This window comes from Euleptes europaea, chromosome 1 (genome assembly GCF_029931775.1).
Source record: "Euleptes europaea isolate rEulEur1 chromosome 1, rEulEur1.hap1, whole genome shotgun sequence".
Classification (NCBI taxonomy): Eukaryota; Metazoa; Chordata; class Lepidosauria; order Squamata; family Sphaerodactylidae; genus Euleptes; species Euleptes europaea.
Genome location: NC_079312.1, coordinates 117,620,114 through 117,638,368, shown reverse-complemented (window position 1 = coordinate 117,638,368; position 18,255 = coordinate 117,620,114).

Here is an 18,255-nt window from a genome sequence, read left to right as displayed (position 1 = left end):
TAACTAATGCCTCTTGCATTGTCTGGCCTTTTAACCCTAATTCACATTGTCTCACTCACTGTGTATCTACAAAATTCTCCAAATACATCTGATGAAGTGGGCTCTATCCCATGAAAATTTATGTTTCAGTAAATGTGATGGTGTTTAAAGTGTCATGAGGCTCCTTTTTGTTTTTACTGCAAGAGGCTAACATGGCTATCTCACTGGAATTAAGAACATTCCTGATAATGAAGAGGAGATAATTATCCCCCTGTCAGAAGAAGAAGAAAAAACTCAAAAAGGCTCCGCTTGATCTTACATTAGAGGAAGCTGAACCGGGTAGGTCCCTTGTGGGTGTCTTGTGTTTACTGCTCTCCTTAAAGGATAATGACAGAAGCATATTGGTCCTGCTGGCTACGTTTGATTTATTAGACCTAGGAAAGAGTGATGTGAATGGATGGAGAAAGGAGCAAGAGAAGTTTTATGGTGCAAGGGTGTACATTCACAGTCTATTTGTTCAAGTATGAAACTTTGGAGTCCCAGAGTGTGGTTGGGGGGACATGCCATCCCTCTGAAGCAGAACAGATCTGAGTCTGAGGAGTGCCTAGGTAGGAGACAGGGTTGCCAGGTCCCTTTTCGCCACCAGCGAGAGGTTTTTAGGGCAGAACCTGAGGAGGGTGGGGTTTAGGGAGGGAAGGGACTTCAATGCCATAGAGTCCAATTGCCAAGCTGCCATTTTCTCCAGGCGAATTGATCTCTATCGGCTGGAGATCAGTTGTAATAGCAGGAGATCTCCAGCTAGTACCTGGAGGTTGGCAACCCTGATAGGAGACCTCCTAGAAACCCCATGTGAGCCACCTTGTGTTGCATGAGTGAAGAAAGGCAGAAATGAAATGAAAATAGAACGAAACTTATCCTTTCCCCCCAAGTCCAGAACTGAATGGGAACCAGCTGCATTTGAAATAAACTTTACTCCCTCTTAAAAAAGGCCAGGTCATGTGCACTTCTTTCCGTCACTTCCTGGCTTTGCGTGAATCCCAAAATGAAGCTATTGGCCCAGTAAAGTTTTTGTAATTTATTGTTTTGTATATGAAACACACATCCTACCTTTTCCCTTTTTTAAAAAAAAAAAGCACTCAGGACTGCTTGCAGTAATTAAATTACAACAATTGCATTATTTAAAATAATCCCGTAGTGGAGTTGACAAAGGGAGAGACTATTTCAGCTATTATCATAAGCAGGTTGGTGGGAATATGGAGCTTATTAAGGAGCTAAGGTGTTTCATAAAAATAAATAGATGAAGATAAAAAAAGGGAACGACAAATAATGAAGACTAAATATAGTTTTCTTTAAATTTTCATAACTATACGCTAATTTGTATATTAAACTAGTCAAAGCAAGTACTGACAGAACTCTATTTAAACTATATGTGTAGGTTTAAACAATTACATAATAGCACAGACAGAGAAGAAGATTACATGATTATGCCATGTGCCTCCTCTTACATTTACCAATCATATCAACATTTCCTTTGTTTCAAGCAGGTCAGATCATCATAATCTGGGACTGGGAAGCATGAACAGTTTCATTGGCAGGCAAGCCTCTGAGAAAATAATTCTCTTCAAGCACTCTCCGGCTTTAGCTGTGTGTTTGGTTTTGTGCTCTTGGTGGTTGTTTTTTCAGTCAACAGGAGCAGTGATGCATTACGATCCTGTGTGACGAACAGTAGATGTAAAGGTATTAATTGTCTGAACCGACTGTGATCCATTTAGGATTGGTGGACTTGTGCTGATGTGAAGTTTGATATCAGCACAATGAGGCTTTGGAGAGGGGGTCTCAGGGGGAATAGGGGGACAGAGTTTTAAAAAAGGGAAGGAAGAGAATATCACCCATCAAATGCATGGTATGGGTAGAAGAGCCTCCTTTTAGCCCCCCCCCCCACTGTAAAAGATACCTCCATTTCTCCTTCTTTCTTCATTCTCCTCCATCTCTACCACCTTCCTTTTTTTTCTTACTTTCTCAAAAGTTGCTGGGTCTGTGCCAGCTGCAGGAAAGGGTGCCAGCTGCAGGCATGGTCGGTCTCAGTGACTCTGGGGCTCTGGGCAAAAGTCCGGGGGGGGGGGGCAGAATCAATGCCGCTACCACCCCTGCTGCCACTCCCAGATAACAAGTAAAGGGAGTACACAGTAGGAGAAAACCAAACGTCATGATAGTACAAAGCCACCGTGTAATGAAGCACATGAACCAGTTGGACTTACCAATTAAACAAGCTTATTATTGCGAGTTATATCGTGCATAAGCAAGTTTTGTACCAAGTTTCAGAATCACAATAGCTTTTTGAATCCAATTTCAAAGTAACAAAAGCAAGGGGCCATGTGAACTAAGCAAGGAGTGGCCCTCATCATCCCATGCAAGGTAGAGGGAAGCCACTGCTGCCACCCAGAAGCCAGATGCCCAAGCTCCAGATGGAGAAGGAGCAAGCGGTGGCAGAAGCTTACACTTCTTCTTTTTTCCCCTCCTGTGAGACAGTGGGAATGTGGTCAGTCAGTCCCACCCCCAAATACAGGGCCCAAGGTTGCTGCACCTATTTCCCATTGGCTAAGACTGCCCCTGATACCTTTAGGGGGTCCCTTCTTACAAAAGCATGGACATATTTACCATTTGCCCACGGCTGCTCCCTTTTCAGGTCAGCCCTAAAACTATAAACTAGCAATCAGTATGGAAGAAGACTTGCCAAAAGACATACCATCATCTTTGCCTCCCAGAAGCTCCACAAAGATCCCTTCTAATTACCAGGGAGAGAGCCAGGGTGGTCTAGTGGTTAGTGTTGGAACCAGAGTTAAAATCCCCACTCTGCCATGGAAGCTAACTGGGTGTCCTTGGGCCGGTCACACAGTCACAGCTTAACCTACTGTTGTGTATGTCATGCGGACTTAAGCATCTACCTCACAGGGTTGTTGTGAGGATAAAATGGAGGAGAGGATAACAACACTAGCCACCTAATCCCTTCCCTATCATCAAGTCCTCCACAGCTGGAGTGTGGGATTAATCTGAAGAGTTCTTTTCATGCCTGCTTACTCTGATTATCCTGTCCATATCCTTATGGCATCCTTGCATCACTAAACCTCTGGAAATAGGTAATACTTTATGTCTCCGGGCTCTGTGCTGTGTGTACCCATGAACGTCCCCTATCTAGGTCACATCCTAGGGCAACCTGTGTGTACCCATGAACCTCTCCTTTCTAGGTCACACAACTAAACCTTTTTATGGGAAAGGAGGTAGACTAGGGTTGGGAGATGTTACAGACCAACCATTCAAAAAGAATGTCATCAATCAAAGGAGGAAGAAACAAAGGGAGTTTGTTACCTGGGGACTCTCAAGAAATTGCATTGGGAATTAATTTGGAGATCTCCCCCTCATACACACACATACAAACACAAAAATCCTGCCTCCCTTCCAGGATTCTTTAAATTCTCCACACGCACCATTTCCCCCCTTTAACTGATGCACAGCTGCTCTAAACAGGCTATGCTACTGGAATATTTTCAGCATAGATTTTTTAAATCATTTTATCTTTTGGTTCCTTTACAAAGACATACCTCTCTGTTCACCTGGAGAATCCCCTGCTGAGATAGAGACCCTGAGTTTGCATCTGGGAGATCCATTTTTGCAGCTTTTATAATCTACACAGCACAGGACTCACTTATCCTACCCACTTAGAATCTCTGAAAAAAGGGCTAATAGACTTTTGAATACAATCTTGGGGCTTTGCTGGTCCCCTCAGCCCATTTCTGCCGCCACATGGATCCACCAGAATTGTGATGGGCTTCACCCTCATGCCACTGATCTGGACATTTAGCCTCAACTCTCAGCTAACTAAAGATAGTGACCGAGCCAGGCAAAGAAGTTCATAGCTAGTGACATCCTGTCAGCAGGAAACAGAATGGCCTCGATAGGCTGGGTGAAAGGGCTGCATATGATTGAGGTACACAAGACTTCTTGCCAGGAGGAGACCTGGCCCACGAAAAAGAAAGGAGGAGGCACAAAGGTTTTGTAGTAGGCTTTCACATTATAAATCTGGTAAGCCTCGGGGTTCTTGTGGGTTTTCAGAATCCCTGCAGCACTAGACCGGGGTCTTCTTGCTGACCGGACTATGGAAAATAACCCCAGAACAGAACACAACATACTTTGTGCTGGTTGATGATCAAATGTATCAGCTCCACCAAACCAAACTGTGCAAGATCAACTGCCTGAGTTGAGCTAATACAATGCTATGAAAGATTTGTGTCCTTGGACAAGAACAACCAGCGCTATTGGTATATTGGTATGACAGCCACAGACATGTGCAGAGTGGGAAGGCTGTTCTTTACATAGCATGAGGATTATTCCTGGCCAATGCACAACCATTTGGCCAGCTCAAGCTTTCGTGCTGAGGCAGTGGTCCCTCTGGAATGTGTGTGGAAAGCCATGCCAATTGGCCCCAATCCAGCGAGTGAAAGAGCAAACGAAAGCACCTTCCATGCCTCTCTTGCCATGCTGAATCAGAAATCGTACTTGTAGATTAATGCAGATGGGCAAGAGGCGAAGAAGAAGAGTTGGTTTTTATATTCCGACTTTCTCTACCACTTAAGGAAGAATCAAACCGGCTCACAATCACCTTCCCTTCCCCTCCCCACAACAGACAACCTGTGAGGTAGGTGAGGCTGAGAGAATGTGACTAGCCCAAGGTCACCCAGCTGGCTTCATGTGGAGGAGCGGGAAACAAATCCAGTTCACTAGATTAGCCTCCACTGCTCATGAAGACGAGTAAGGAATCAAACCCAGTTCTCCAGATCAGAGTCCACTGCTCCAAACCACCACTCTTAACCACTACATCACGCTGGCTCTCCACTAAAATGGAGAACTAAAAGGTGTGAATAACTACAGTGGATTGCATCCTTGAATAGCAGAAAGATCTGGTCTGCGTGTTAAGTGCCGTCAAGTTTCTTTCAAATGACTACCCTATGCATCAATGAATCAGATTCTTCCAAAATGTCCTATTGTCAGCAGCCTTGCTTAGGTCTTGCAAACTGAGGACTGAGGCTTCCTTTATAGAGTAAATCCATCACATGTTGGGTCCTCCTCTTTTCCTGCTGCCTTCAACTTTTCCTAGCATTATTGTCTTTTCCAGTGACTCTTGTCTTCTTATAATGTAACCAAAGAATGATAGCCTCACTTTAGTCATTTTAGCTTCTAGGAACTATTTATTTATATTTATTAGGAGCATTTATACCACATAATTCTGCCAATGCTGGCCCTCAAGGCAATTTGTAACACTACAGAACAGGTTAAATCCTCCCCTCAAAAGCTGGAGGATTGCAGGAAATAAAGCAAGTAAAAATCTTCACCCCAGCCCTCAGGTAATCCTACTTTTTCATATGGGCTCTTCTGAGGCTTCATAGACCCCTGTGAATTTTTGTGTCCCACAAGCTCTCATACTTTACCACTAATTTGAGAAAGTTCCATTAATTTTTTGTGGCATCTGGGGAAAATTATCTATTAGAGGAATTGGTGTGCCTACCATCATACATGCAGGCTTCTAGAGTGTGGACCAAAAATAACTTCATTTGCACTCCACGTATGAGCAACATTCTTAAAATGTGGGAGAAGAGTTTCAAAATGGGATTTTTTAAAAACTCTCTTTGAAAATTGAATTAAATGAGCTTTTAATCAGTCTTAGACATGAGATTTTGTTCTCCACCAGCAGGTTTCATTTGATATATTCTACTGACAGATTATTGATTCAAGGCTAATTCACCCTTTAAGATCGGCTCTAGCAAGTTCCTGTATCCCATGCTGGGAAATATCATGAGTATAGGCAGCTCTGAGTCATTTTGGTGCACTGTGAGTTAAAACCCCATGACATTCAGAAATCATCCCAATTAGAAAAGGCAATTAATAAATAATAGGTCAGAACTAAACATCACTTTGTGGACAAAAAGGGCTCAGCCTTCCATGCCACTGATCATTTTTTGTTTCCATTATCCTTCGCAGTGATATTTTTCTTCTGGAAGGAGACATCACCCACTAATTTGCAGAGCCCGTCCCTGGGCAATTCTGTTTAATGTACATTATGTGTGTTCGTTTGCCTCATTTTCAACCCACTTAGTTGATGCTTGTTAGCAGTCGCCTGACCGCTTGGTTATGTCAGATGTCAAATATGAGATGAAATAAATGGTCAGCTATCTAGCATTGTATGGGCTTAAGTAATGGTTGCCAAATATCATTGCATTCCAACAACCTAACGCTGTCAAATAAATATTAAACGTCATGTCAACTATCAAATATTAATACTGCAGTTCTAAGAAGGGCTTCAATGAACTTTAAAAGTATGTAAGTCTCCTTAGGATAGCACTGTAATGGCCCTCATGTAACTCGAATTCCTAAACACCATCACATGTCAAAGGTTAAATACTCTCAGATGCCATTGTGTGTCAGCTTTTAATTACAGTGAAACATTGCAATGAAATATAACACTGATTATCTAATATTTACCAAACATGCATTGACTTCAAGATTCACAAATGATAGCTTTGGAAAGCAAATTGATTTCCTGATTGTTGCAGAAAAGATCAGAGTCTACACAATCAATGAAAATGCTTCCAGAGTTTGGTATCAGGAATTTCCTACATGGGTTCTCCATTGTTGTTCAGTCAGTATTTTGGATAACTAAGCACAAATTCAGGGGCATTTTTGTGGTCTGGCAAAAGCTTTTTTGATCTTACTCCATTGCAAAATGGTGCATGTAAGAGTTATTGTACCTCTGCCCTGGTTTCTGACTTTTGACATCAATACCAAAAACTTGCTGTCGACTCCCCACAACCCCCTCAGTGCAACTTCTGATACTCTAAAATAACAAAAAGGATGTTTCAAAGTAAAATTACTAGGCCTTCATTTGTGGTCAGATTGGAAGAGACAACATTACACAATGAAAGTTAACAGGCAGAGCAATCCTGAGTAGGGCTGTCGATTCGGTTCGGCCTGAACCGAAAAACAGCCGAATTTCCCCTGATTCGGCGGTTTTTAGTTCGGGATGAACCGAACTCAAAAATGGCGGGAAAACAGGGGAGCCAAATTCAGCGAGTTTGGGAGTTCACGAATAAATTCGGCAAATTCAGGGCGCAGCAGCATAACCGTCAGTAAGCAGCATTCTCCCCCGGCCAATCGGTGGCCAAGCTGGGTCTTCTTCTGGCCAATCAGATCAGGATTGAGTACTGGAGGAATCAGCTGCTGCGCGGCCCGGCCGGGGAGAGAAAGAGAGAAATCCTCGTCGGGGGGGGTGCTTGTGCACATTTGCTCCTTTCCGTGGCTGCAGGGGGCGCATTTTGGGGGGTAGAGACCCCAAAGATTCAGCGGAGCTTCAGACGAGCCTTCTTAAGAGACCCCCCAAGTTTTGTAAACATTGGGTCAGGGGGTCCCGAGATATGGGCTTTCCCCTTTTCCCTATTGGGATGAATGGATCACCTGATCCTGTGTGCATCTCCAGAACTGCAAATCCAAGGCAAAACCTCCCGTGCTTAAATAGTATCGTATTGGATTACCCTGTCCTCCCAGCCCCTCCTGATGGAACAGAAGACAGCCACAGTAAGACCCCTTTGGGGGCTTTAATCTATAATTTTTCTCCTGTGTATGTGTGTGTGGGGGGGGGGAAGCAGAGTCTGTGTGTGTGTTGGGAGGGAGCAGTTTCTGTGGGTGGGGGGGGAAGCCAAAGGGGGCTTTTGCCCATTCTGCCTGGGGTGCGTGTGCCCCCTCGAGTCTCTCTCTCCCTGGTTTGAGGGGGGGCTTCAGTTGTGTGTCCTCAGGTTTTCCCTCATTCATAAGATCGGTTAGGTCTATTTTGATGCTTGCTCAAAACTGGTTTTCAAATGGTGACTTAAAGAATGCATTTGCCTGGTCCCAAGTCCGATGCAAAAGGGGAAATTCCACCCTTTCCTGCTCATTATGCATAGCTAGCTGCCTCTGTCCCTTTCCATGGTTTGCAAACTCCCAGGTGTCAGGTGTTGCTTTGCATGGTTGCAAACGTATTGCTTTGCATGGTTGTGTTGCTTTGCAGTTGTGTTGCCTTGCAGTTGTGTTGCTTTGCAAACTTCTTCGCACCTGCCCCGCCCTTGCGCCCTGCAGCTCAGCTGTTTGTCGGGGCTGGGAGCTTTGTGCGTGGGCGGCAAGCTCTGCTCAGAGATGCACATTAAGGGGGGACCCCTTTCGGGGCCCATATCTCAGCCCCCCCTGACCCAGTATTTACAAAACTTGGGGGGTCTTGCAAGAAGGGTCCTTTGAAGCTCCGCTGAAAGTTTGGGACCTCTACCCTCAAAAATGCCCCCCCGGAGCCGCGGAAAGTCACGGTTGTGTTTTTAATGGCTTTATTCGGCCGAATTTTTTTCCCGAACTTTGAATTCGCGCCGAATTGCACAGACCCGAAGCGGGAGAGTTAGGACTTCGGCATATCCCGAATCCAGATGGGCCGAATCCAGCCGAATCCGAACTATACCAAAAAAAAATTATTTCAACAGCCCTAATCCTGAGGAGTGGCTAGCCAGGATGGCCAGCTGCAGCATAATTATGGCACACCTAAAGGGGTTGTTTAGGCAGTGGCCATCAGGGAAAAGAGTCAGTAGAGGGGTTTCAGTGGCCGCAACCACGTTAGCATCCCCAGCAATCATGCCATAGTGTCCTATCAAAGCGTTATGATGAGGCGGTTGGGCCAAAATGGACCAATCAGGCATCATCAAGCACTGTAAGCTCTAGCCCTGCGGTGAACCCATAAACAGATTTCAGCAGACGGCAAATCCACAAAAGCAGTTTTATTGGTTAGAATCGACAGGTTTCAGAAGCCATATTCAAAAGGACACTAGTAAGGGGCAAAGGCAAGGTGCACAGCATATATGGAAAAGCAAAAGGAGATAACTGGTAACCTAGGCAACCCCCCTCCCAGAGGCAGGAAGGAGCACTTGGTGATTCCCACAGTATGGGAATCTATGAAGACTAAACAGGGGGCACAGACTGGCCTTGGACAGAACAGCACAACAGCACCTGGGAGCAGCACAATCGCACTACCGCATACCATCCTCATGGCTTGCTCCTGACAAGCACAGGGGCCAAGCCCAGAACCTGTCACAGCTTGGGTGCAAAAAGGAGGGGGGCCATGGATGCTGGCTCTGTGTCCATGGCACCCCCCCTTCAAGAAACGTAGTCCCTTCTCAAGTCCCTGGGCACCTGACAGTGTTGGCAAGGACCCCAGTCTCCCCCCACAGACATCCCAAACAGGCCTCCAGCTCATACAGAGCAAAAGGCACCCACATAGGGTTCTGCATATCGATAAACCCGAACAGAAAATAAACCCTACATTAGCTGTTTTGGTAATTTTCAGGATTTGGGTTTATCAGATACCAAAATCTGGGGATAAAGCCAAAGCTGAACAGGTGACTCCCGAAAAAAGCTGAATAGGTATTCGACTTTTTGGGTTTGGCTATTTGACTTTGTTCAGAGGCATAGCTCTGTGCTTTCTCCCCTTTTTCTTTCTTTTTTTTTTGACTGGTTTTGTTAGGGCCCCATAGTTGGGGGCCTTTTGAGATAGGGGTCGTGTAATCGGAGCCAACTTGGTCTGACCAACTGACCGCAATGAGCTGATCTCCACTTTAAAAGATGGGGCTCACCCAGTCCAGAGAACGTTAGTTTCCGTCAGCTGTTCAAGGCCTTCTGAAGAAGACTTCCTCACCCACGTGGATGAACAATCTTCTTAACATGAGCTGCCTTGGTCATGACTTCGGCCGGCTGAGATATCATTTCCCCGCACCGTGACCATCTCTTGGAATCTGATTTTTCATGACCACAATAAAGGACTGCTCACAGGATATCATTTGCCAATAAAAGGAATGTTTTCCGTGCCTCATTTATCTTGCATTTAAGCCTTTTTTCTCCATTTGGAAGCTGATTTGCATGGACATCAGTTGAGTTGGAAGCTGCTTGGGGCCTCATGGGCATGACCATGGCAGTGGGGGGGGGGACTTGTTTTTTTACGTTCAATGGGCACCTTTGTGCTGTGTTTTTTGAAGACACAACTTTACGCCTGTGTCAGTGGGTGTTCCCGGGCTGAAAGGGTTTAGGGAGCCAACTAACTCTGGCAACGGCCCATGAACCATCCACAACAACACTGGCACAGAGGCCTGTGCTTGAGTTGTGCTGGCACACAGCCACTGAGGAGCTGTGCTGGTGCCTGAGAGCAGCGCAGTGGCACTGGGGTTCTGAGCCAGTGTAACTGTCCCTTATGCTAGCGTAACTCAGAGATATGCTGGCATAAGGGTCAGTTGGCTCCCTGAGCCCATTCGCCTTCCCAAGATCGCACTGTAAGTTCTGTGTATACTGACCACAAGAATCAAGTGAAATTTCTTACAAAATGATTTAAGCTTATGTGATTTGCAGCCCATTCCCGACCTCCAAGGATGAAAGTCCTTTGGAGGCCAAAAAGGGGCTGCGCCGGCGGAGGGACCCGGTCTCCGGTCTCCTGGCGCTGCCATGGCAGCACCACCCAGGGACTTCCACCGGCTGGGCCTTCCACTGGTGTCCCACCAGCGCAAAGGCCCACACCAGCGTCCCTGGAGGCATTCCTGGGGCGTGCGGGGGGGGGAGCTGCCAATAGGCAGCTTCCTGCCCCTTTTGACTCAGCACACTGGTGAGGAGAACAGCGTTGTTGCACCAGTTTTTTTGCCGGCACAGCCTCGCTGTTCTCAATGGGGCAAAATGCCCCATGTAAAAAATAAAAGGCCTCCCCGGCTGAAGGGTCAGGAATGGGCTGTGAGTGAAGCATGTCATTCAGAGCTCTCTGCTTCTTGTCTTTTTAATTAATACACAGTGAGAACATTTTTCCTGCATTTCAGAAACAGAAGGAGGACACCTATTTCGCTGATTATTCTGTGTGATGTCAGATTGCATAGACCTGTGAAAAGCACATCACTGCTCCCTAAATTTCAAACCTTCTGCACCGGGACTATAATGTTCTAGTCAGTGCAATGTCCTTCAGCCTCCCCAGGCTGACCCAGCTTTACTCCTAAACTGCAACATAGGCTAAATCTTTTATTTTTAAAGGTGCATATTATATTTACACTTACTATGCTTTAATGTTGTTCAAGACTTTCTATTCCTTGGCTCCATCATTAACCAAAAGGGAGACTGCAGCCAAGAAATCAGAAGGAGATTGAGACTGGGAAGGGCAGCCATGAAGGAGCTAGAAAAGATTCTGAAGTGTAAGGATGTGTCACTGGCCACCAAGATAATTCATGCCATAGTATTCCCTATTACTATGTATGGGTGGGAAAGCTGGACAATGAAGAAAGCTGATGGGAAGAAAGTAGATTCCTTTGAAATGTGGTGTTGTAGGAGAGTGTTACGGATGCTGTGGACTGCCCAAAAAAAACCCCAGATCAGTGTGTTATTGATCAAATCAAGCCTGAACTGACCCTAGAAACTAAAATGACTAAACTGAGGCTATCATACTTTAGTCACATTATGAGAAGACAAGAGTCACTAGAAAAGACAATCGTGCTAGGAAAAGTTGAAGGCAGCAGGAAAAGAGGAAGACCCAACAAGAGATGGATTGACTCTATAAAGGAAGCCACAGACCTCAGTTTTCAAGACCTGAGCAAGGCTGTTAAAGATAGGATGTTTTGGAGGGTCGCCATGAGTTGCAAGCAACTTGACGGCACTTAACACGCACACATGCTTTAATGTATTGTTTAGTTCTGCCCTGCTCTCTGACTCTGTCTGTCTCTCTTACCCACATCTCTCTGTCCACCTTCTTGCTTCTCTTTCTTTTTGATCTGTCTTTGTCCAAAGTTGCTTCTGGTGCTACTAATGCAATCTCTTCCCCTACATAGGTGAGGTCACAAATCACCTCTTTAAGATCAGTGTTCCAGTGAATGGAACATTAAGTTTTTGTGGCACAAAGGGCTCAACTCCATCTCACTCAACATATGTGCAAACGGATCTTAAGAAAAGGAAAGGAACAAGGACACAGATGCCAGCAGATTGCCTTAAAGTTGGTGAGAGTGACTACAGAGATGCGGGTCTTATTCTTGCAAAACCAAATGTATCATTGGGAATCTTGTTCCATTTACCCCCAGCATTGACAATGCATCAAAACCTATCATTAACCCAGGTCTAAGAATTATATGTCTGTTGCTTGTCATTCAAACTTTTGCAGTGTTGATTCACAAGGTTTGTACCATTGTTGTATCCAACTCCCTATTTTTCAAATGTTACCAAATAAAAAGCAATCCCTGTGTGTGAGTGAAGCTTTTAACAAAGCAGTAATTAAAGAAGAACTGCCGACTTGATAGGAGGTTACAAGCAGCATCCCATAAAGATCTAGACTAGGTCCATTATTGTTCTAAAGTTTGATTTATGTCTTAACTAAAAGGCCTCAGGTCTCAGGATGACTCAAAACAGTGAAGAACTGCAAACACTACAGAGTCTGACTGATACAGGCCTTGCTTTATTGCGCCCCTCAGATCTTGCATTTGCGAGCAAGTGCATCGGCACTGTTTTCCCAACAGCATACGCTCACTTCGTGTTTCTGTCGCATTTTGGTAATTCTTGCAGTATTTCAAACTCTTTCATTATTATTACAGTACATTTTAAGACATAATGCTATTGTACACTTAATAGACTACAGTATAGTGTAAACATAACTTTTATATGTACTGGGAAACCAAAAAAATGTGTGTGACTTGCTTTATTGCGATATTCACTTTACTGTGGTGGTCTGGAACCAAATCCGCAATATCTCCAAGGTATGCTTGTATTCAAACTGATACATTTTATTTTCTAAATGTATATCCTGCAATTCTGGTCAAGGCAGTTTAGAATGAAAACATTCCAGATAGATAGCAGTTTGCAGAACCTAAATAAAGCAAAACACGAACGTTAATAATATTAAAGCACTAAACATCTAAAACTTTTCAGAGGTCCTTTTAAACATTTATTCTGGTGTTTATGCCAAGCTCTTTGAGTTTGCTTCTAACTTGTTTGCTACTGTTTTAGCTAACTGCTAGATTTGTTTTGTGGTTTACTTATTATTGTGGTTTTTATCTACTATGGTAGGGTTTTACTTGTCTGTATTAAAGCTCTCAGCATAAACAACAGAACCAACATTTGGAAGGCCCTCTGGAATACATGTGCCTTTAATTTACAAAAGGGCTGGGAAAGGGAGGTCTACAGCTTGGGAGTGATGGTTGAAACAGTCCTGGCAAAAGTACCCATCAATATCAGTTTCAGTCACCTTTATTGGCATGATATACCCATCAATATCACATCTGACAATGTGCACACATGCAACGAGTCACAGATTCCTTATCTCAAGGTTCAAGTCAGTGGAGGCAGCACTTTAAGTACTTTGGACAGAAACTATTTCAGTCAAAACCAACCCTTTGAACTGGGCGAGTGAACAAATTCAGGACCAATGCAGCTGATAAAGCATAGGAATTTTATATCCATCACAGAAGATTCCTGTTGAGATACAAGTTGCCACAGATTGTACCAATGAAAACTTCTAGACAATCTTCAAAGGTAGGCCCACGTCATGAGACGACAAGAGTCACTGGAAAAGACAGTCATGCTAGGAAAAGTTGAGGGCAGCAGGAAAAGAGGAAGACCCAACAAGAGATGGATTGACTCAATAAAGGAAGCCACAGCCTTCAATTTGCAAGATCTGAGTGAGGCTGTCAAAGATAGGACATTTTGGAGGACTTTCATTCATAGGGTTGCCATGAGTCGGAAGCGACTTGACAGCACTTAACACACACACACACAGGCCCACAAAGAGCATGTTATAATAATATAACCTGGATGTTACCAAGGTAACACTTATGCTGCAATTGGCAATCCAGCATATGTGGATAAAAGGCATTCCAGGCTATTTGCTTACTGTGATTTCAGGTACTGTGATGGATCTAGGGGTACCCTCATACCTCAGGAGGAGTGCAAGCTCATCCAGAACAGGTTGTATACAGACAGTCAGTGTTACCCTCAGTCAACAGCACTTCCATTTGGTCTGGGTTAAGTTTCGATTGGTTTGCCAACATCCAGCCCCTGATTCAGCACAAAAGTCCAGGCTTTCCACAGCCTTCCTGGATTAAAACAGAAAGGAGAGATAGAGCCTGGATATCATCAATGTTCTGATGGCACTCCTTTCCAAATTTCCTTCATATGGAAGTCAAGGAACATGGAAGAGAAGCTAAAACTATACAGTACCCCCAGAAGCCAGTGGCCAAGCATAGGAGCAGTAGTTTCCCAGCACAATTGCTTAGAACTTCTTTCCAGTAAGGACCAGAGCCACTACAAACAGTGCCTCTCACACCTATAGTAGTGATGTAGTCCTGAAAGAGACCCAGAAACCTGCTGATGGCCCATGGGAATCAAGAAGGACACACTCCAGCAGTCAGCTGACTCGCATAGATCATCAGTGAGGCAAACCTAGTTGTTTTTCATCCCATTGAAAGGCTAGAAGATACTGAAAAGGCTCTAGAAAATCTGTTTCATGCAGAAACAGTTCCAGTTGAGAGGCTTCAATTCTTTCAAGCATTTTGCCCAAAAAAGGTAGATTAGAGATTAGGGCTGTTGATTCAGTTCATCCTGAACCAAAAAACAGCTGAATTTTCCACGATTCGGCGGTTTCTAGTTTGGATGGAACCGAATTCAAAAAAGGCAGGAAAACAATGAGCCGAATTCGACGAGTTTGGGGCGATTGCCAAATAAATTCGGCAAATTTGGGGGCTCCGAATCATCAGCATAACTGTCAGTAAGCAACTAGCAACATTCGGCTGTTTAAAGCCATTAAAAACACATTTGTGCCTTTCCGCGGCTCCAGGGGGGCATTTTTGGAGGTAGAGGTCCCAAAATTTCAGCGTAGCTTGAGGGGAACATTCTTACAAGAACCCCCAAGTTTTGTAAAGATTGGGTCAGGGGATCCCAAGATATAAGGCCCGGAAGGGGTCCCCCCAAAATCATCAATTGGAAAAAAGACATTAAAAACACATTTGCGCCTTTCCGTGGCTCTGGGGGGGGCATGTTTGGAGGTAGAGGTCCCAAAATTTCAGCGTAGCTTGAGGGGACCGTTATTGCAAGAACCTTCAAGTTTTGTAAAGATTGGGTCAGGGGGTCCCAAGATATGGGGCCCGGAAGGGGTCCCCCCAAAATCACCAATTGGAATACAGGCATTAAAAACATATTCACACCTTTCCGCGGCTCGGGGGGGGGGCATTTTTTGAGGTAGAGGCCCCAAACTTTCAGCGTAGCTTGAGGTGACCCTTCTTGCAAGAACCCACAAGTTTGGTGACGATTGGGGCAGGGGGTCTCGAGTTATGGGGCTTGGAAGGGGTCCCCCCACCCATCTGCCCATTACAGCCCTTAAAAACACATTCGCGTTGGGCTGTATTATTACTCCGGGCTGGGGTGTCAAGAAGTTGAGGTCCCTCAATTTCTTGGATTGCATGATTTTTTTTTTGGTTCAGGCCTAAAGGCCTATGAATTTTGTGTTATTGGGATTTTAGACCAGCAAAATAAGTTTCCTTTTGAAAACTGCTTTTGTGGAAGGAACAAGGTAGGCCCCAGCTGGTTCTCGTTAAACCTTTCTCTCCCCTTTCTGGAATGCAAGGCCGTGCATTGCTATGGTAACTAATTGGTCAGCCATCATGACGATGTCCAGGTGCAGGTAGTTCTGCAGGCTGCCTCACCTGAACACATCAATTAGGGAGAGCATTTTTGAACAAGCGATTAATTACCAGCTAATTGCTTTCATTTTCTCAATTGGCTTCTATGAGCTCATCCCTTTGAGAAAACGAATATAAGGACAAACCAGTCTTAAGCAAACTATGCTCGTTGGGGGCACAGCAAGAAGGCTGTGCAGGCGGCATCACAACCCATTTGATTTTGGCCCTTGAGGGGGAACCTCTGGTCAACTTGACCTGCTTGGAGAAACTTGGGCAATTTGTGAAACTCTTGAATGCTGGAAGCATCTTTGGAAGCTGGTAACTATAAACCTGATGCAAGAAATCTTTGCCAATCCTTTTGAATCAAAAAGGCTTTTGAATGTATTAGTTAGCTATGCTAAATGGTTTATTATTTTCTTGCTTAAAACTTCATGACTTTTTTCTTTCCTGTAAACCAGCATAAATCTTATAAATAAACTGTTAGCCTTTAAATGGATTGTGTCTTTTGACTCTGGGATTCCAAGCCTAAATCTAAAGTGATGTGAATGTGAAACCACCTACCAAAAAACTAAGACAGTTTTGGGAAGTGTGAACAGTCCTGGCTAGGTCTCAGCCTGGCAGGAAAAGTGTCACACTGAATTTGGAGCTTGGCTGGAGTTACCCTGGACTCCTTGCCTGGAGGCTCACCCTTTTGATCCAGGGTTGGTGGCAGCTACTCCTTGGACTTGGGGCGAAAGCCTGGAGTTCAAGGTTTTGTCTTTTTGGGAAACCTTTGACCAAACCAAAGCAGCCCAACTGGTGGAGGCTGGTTGGAGCTCTTTGACATGGCGGTCTGGTTGCCTCGGCAGTTGGGCCGTACCATTACCCCGGCGTGGGGGTCTGGTTACCTCGGCAGTTGGGCCGTACCATTACCCCAGCCCGGGGTTCTGACTAAAAGGCAATTAATCCCGAGTTATGGGGTCCCCCCATCCACCCATTGGAATGAATGGGAACATGCAATCCTTAATGTGCATCTAGAGAGCGGCAAATCCAAGCCAAAACCTCCCGTGACAGAGTATGTGTGTGTGAGTCTTCTAGAATCATATTGGATTACTCCTGAGTCCTGACTCCCAGTCCTTGCTCCTGATAGAAGAGAAGAAGACATCCACAGTAAGACCCATTTGGGGGCTTTTCTCTATAATTCTCCATAATTTTTTTCCTGTGTGTGTGTATGTGGGGGGGGGGGAGATTCTGTGTGTGTGTGTGTGTGAGGGAGGGGAAGCAAAAGGGGGGTGTTTACCTGTTCTGCTGGGGGGTAGGCTTGATTGCCTCTGTGTGGGACTGTGCTTTCTACAGTTTTCACCGGTTGCCAACTTCGTGTGGAGTTAACTGTGGGTCAGTGAGTCTCTCTCTGGCTGGTTCCTATTGTTTCCAATGGGCTGTGCAGCCACTCCTGTTGTTTCGAATGGGCTAGCCTGTCATTCGTTTTAGTACATCCCCTGTAATGTATGTCAATGGAGTCAATGCAAGTCAACTGACATTCCCCTCTCCCATTATCTTCAATGGGCTGGGCAGCCTCTCCCATTGCTTCCAATGGGCTGACTTGTCATTCGTTTTAGTACATCCCTTTTAATGGCTTTATTCCAATGGGCAGATGGGGGGACCCCTTCCAGGCCCGATAACCCGGGGGGACCTGACCCAATCTTCACAAAACTTGGGGGTTCTTGCAAGAAGGGTCCCCTGAAGCTACACTGAAATTTTGGGACCTCTACCCCCAAACATGCCCCCCCAGAGCCATAGAAAGGCGCAAATGTGTTTTTAATGCCTTTATTCCAATTGGCGATTTTGTGGGGGGACCCCTTCTGGCCCCATATCTCAGGACCCCCTGACCCAATTTTTACAAAACTTGGGGGTTCTTGCAAGAAGGTTCCCCTCAAGCTATGCTGAAATTTTGGGACCTCTACCTCCAAAAATGCCCCCCTCCCGGAGCCGAGGAAAGGCACAAATGTGTTTTTAATGTCCTTAAAAGGCCAATTTTTTCCCCCGAACTTCGAATTGTGTGCCGAATTCCCCGGATCCGAATCGGGGGAGTTTGGACTTCGGCATTTCCCAAATCAAAATGGGCTGAATTTTGCCGAATCCGAATTTTACCGAATTTTTTTTTCAACAGCCCTATTAGAGATTGCCAAATTGAGAAGCTAGTGGCACCTGTGTGAGGATTACTCCTCAGGAGTGAAACATAAAGGAACATGATTTTAAATTGTTGGATTAATACAGAATCAGCAACTGGACCATAAAGACATTATCTCTGAGTGAATAGAGTGTGTCTGTGTTTTGACATTGGGATTTAGCTCTGAGGAAAAAGAGTTCCCAAAAACCAGGGAGAGGGAAGTCATCCCAGGTGTATTGAGTGATCCATAAGGTTGAGGAGAATTAGTCTCGAGTCCTGAGTAATCCCAGTCCAGTTTAGGTGTTAAACTGGTGAAGAGTGTCGTGTAGTTTCTTACTGCAAAAACTGAAACTGGAGTTTGCTTTAAAGTCAATTCAAATGAAATCT